The 3,509-nt window shown below is 41.1% G+C and overlaps 1 pseudogene; it reads left to right on the top strand.

The window, feature by feature from the left end:
* Nucleotides 1-676: 676 nt before the first annotated feature.
* On the top strand, nucleotides 677-3,205 carry LOC102757834 (annotated as a pseudogene).
* Nucleotides 3,206-3,509: the final 304 nt, after the last annotated feature.

Here is a 3,509-nt window from a genome sequence, read left to right as displayed (position 1 = left end):
GAGGGAAGTCTGGGGAGAGCTGGAGAGAGGGGTAAGAGATCAACCAAAGAACATATATGCATGCATATGAGCATAACCAATGGACACAGACAGATGGGGAGAGGGGGGAGGGCATACACCAGCCTGCATTCCCACCAGCAGTATACTAGGAACTAAACAACTTTTAAAACTCTATAAACGTTTATTTACTGAACTAGTAAACATAATGCGCAAAGCTACTTTATGACATAAGTAAACCTGATGGGCAGTGACTCTGTGATATCAGAGTTGTAATGAAAGCCGGTGTAAGAGATAGAACCATCACAGCGCTGAAGCCATGGAGAGGTGTTCCACTGCTATAGGGGGGTGGGAACAGCCGGGGAGAGGTCAATGGGGGAAAAGAAGACATATGTAATACCTTAAGCAATAAAGAATTTAAATTTTTAAAAAAGTGGTGAAAAAAGAAAATGGTGATTTCTCAGGTCAAGGAAGAGATAAAAGGGAGAACAGAGAACTGAATAAAAGAAAGAGCTGTGCTGAAGAACAAGGAAACAAAGGCTCTGGCCAATAATAAAACCATAAAATCTGAAGTCTACATCTGGATGATGACGTAGGGGGCTAGGCTCCCACTGGTGCTAATTGAAGCTTTAGTTTCAGTCCCAGTCACATTCTAGCTCCTGTCCTATGTCCTGAGACCATGAAGGAGGAAGAAGATAAATCCCAGGTGGCAAGGGCTTTTCATGTATTTGCTTTCAGCTGCACAGGAAGCCTTTGTGTTCAAAATCTTGGCTCATCTCATAGAATGCCCATCTGCATTTTCTGCCAGGCGATGGGTTTTGTGCTACAAGAGGCAAGTATCACAAGTCATTAATTATACCAGATGGTGGTGGAAGACTTAATAGACAACATAAATCTGCTGGGGAAACAAACATCAACAAATCACTTCAGGAAATAGCATCCATCCATATATCATTCAGTCACTAGTTTTGCCACAGTGGATATCAGTCATTGAAGTTGGTGCAATAGCCATAAATTAAGTAAGTCATCCAGAAATCCAGATAGGAAATTTCTGTTTTTATAAAATGTAAGATCTCAGAATGACCAATTCTAGGAAAAAAAATAAAATTTTCCTCTATATTTGAAATATAGAGGAAATATAGCTCAGTGTGCAGCAGTCATAGTGCAGGCTGCATGGAGCCCTGTGAAAACAGAACATTGATGAAAAACATACTTGTCACAGTGGCAGGTACACGGAACCTGTGACAGTTACCCTTCTGAGTAGAAAATGATACTGCACTAAGGGACCAATAATGAGACCAAAAGTTATATGTTGAATTTTTTGGTAGGCCAATGTTCATTTGTCTGTTTTCAGCCTATGTTGTAAATTTGCCCTCAAATATGACAATAAATCTATCTCTATCACTGGAAAGCTACTCAAATGGCTTATTCTGCAGATGGCAGGTCAGTAGAATCATTTTGGAAATGAAAGAGAGCCAATCATTATGAACACAGAAGATACCTATAACTCCTATCAGTGGGGGGAAAAATGTTAAATATTATTTCAAGAATCTTACCTGTTGTTTTGCTTTTGATATGAGATAGAGATACCACATAGGACTTAGTAATAGCTTACCTCCCACTATTTTCTATAGAATACTGTCTTGATCTATCTTCCTTTCATCACCTGACCATGAACTCTTCCAGCTCCCCCCACCATTCTTGCATCCCTCCCTGCTCCCTGCTGATGCTCCTTTGTCCCCAATACCTCCTGCTGGAGCCTGTAGTCAGTGGCCCTGACCAGGGACCCTCCAATTGGCCCAAGGGAACAAAAGTAGCTCTAAATCCAGTATGTGTACATTGAAGCAAATTAAAGGACTTCATATGAAGCACAGAAGCAAATAATGCCAAATATCAAGTAGTAATGGTACACATTTCTGGAAAAGCAATTTCCGTGTTATTATGTACACCTCCCCAGAAGTTCAGATCTGTAGGGGGATTGTTGTGTAAAGTGAACTACAGGGGAGCAGAATTTTAATAGCTATTATAGACGTGTATTTACTATATTAAAAAAATGAGTAGCCCTCGCTGGTTTGGCTCAGTGGATAAAGCGTTGGCCTGTGGATTGAAGGGTCCAGAGTTTGATTCCAGTCAAGGGCACGTACCTCAGTGCAGGCTCCTCATCCGCCAGGCCCTGGATGGGCAAGTGCAGGAGGCAACCAATCGATGTGTCTCTCTCACATCAATGTTTCTCTCTGTCTTTCCCTTTCTCTTCTGCTCTCTGAAAATCAATGGAAATATATCCTTGGGTGAAGATTTAAAAATAAGTAAGAAAAAAAATGAGTAAAAGAAAACCAAGGAACACACCAATAGGAAGAGTGAATGGGGCAGCATATTATTCTCACACTGCTGCTGAGATGGTGGGAATTAGAGGAATTCAGTATAAAATGAAATACACCTACTAGTAAGGTATTGGTCAGCCAATGTGAATCCATTAAAAACGACACCACCAAATGCTGACCTGAAACAAGAATTCCAAAGAGGAGTTCCAAATGCTACTATGAGTATGCAGGTTCCAGAGAGGGAATAATGAAGACATTCCATTTTCAAGACCAGCAGGCCTTGACCTCTGGCACTAAGAATCTTTAAACTCCTGGCACTAAAAACACCACCTCCTATAATTGACCTAAGTGGAAGACCACTAGATATTCTGGATTCAGAAAGACCTCCTCCAAACCCTCAAAATGAAGAAATCCATGCAGTTGGCAGGCTAAAAAGAGAGCGCTCAATGAGTGAAAATGCTGCTTCCCCCAACAGACAGCTGGTCAGAACTGACTCCATGTGTCACAGGTCAGATTTTGTCCCAAGAAATAAGATTTCAAGGTTTCAGGCACTGAATTCTGCACCAGGGTACACCGTAAGAAGATTAACTGAAATACATGGTCAAAGCCCTGTGTTGACTGATGGGTCTGTGGCCATCATTTCCAGTCCTCACAATGAGTGTGTCAGGTATGGCATCTCAAATACAGACACAATTGAAGGAACTTTAGATGACATGACTGTTGTACGTGCAGCTTCATTAAGACGACAGATAATCAAACTCAATCGACGTCTACAACTTCTAGAAGAGGAGAACAAGGAACGTGCTAACAGAGAGACGGTCATATGTTCAATTACTGTAGCATTCTGGCTGCTTAATATCTGGCTCTGGTTTCGCCGCTATAGATAACCTCTCCTCCAACTGAGCCACCCCACCAACTTAAAAAAGAAAGGAAGGAAGGAAGGAAGGAAGGAAGGAAGGAAGGAAGAAAGGAAGGAAGGAAGGAAGGGAACGAAAACTGTCTTCTTTTGAATTTGTCTAGTTCAGCATTAAACATTGAAAGAACTCACCATAGTAGCTCATGAAGAAGAAATATGTTCTAATGATCTTGCTAGCTTGCCCTGGAGATTACAAAACATCATACTGTTAGTTCTTTTCCATAACACTTGTTGTCACAGTATTTTTAGCACTTGACTTTTCCATTGTGAGTAAA

The sequence above is a fragment of the Myotis davidii genome, unplaced genomic scaffold (assembly GCF_000327345.1).
Source record: "Myotis davidii unplaced genomic scaffold, ASM32734v1 scaffold163, whole genome shotgun sequence".
Classification (NCBI taxonomy): domain Eukaryota; kingdom Metazoa; phylum Chordata; class Mammalia; order Chiroptera; family Vespertilionidae; genus Myotis; species Myotis davidii.
The sequence above is the reverse complement of the archived record's forward strand: the minus strand, read 5'-3'. Positions and strand labels throughout refer to the sequence as shown.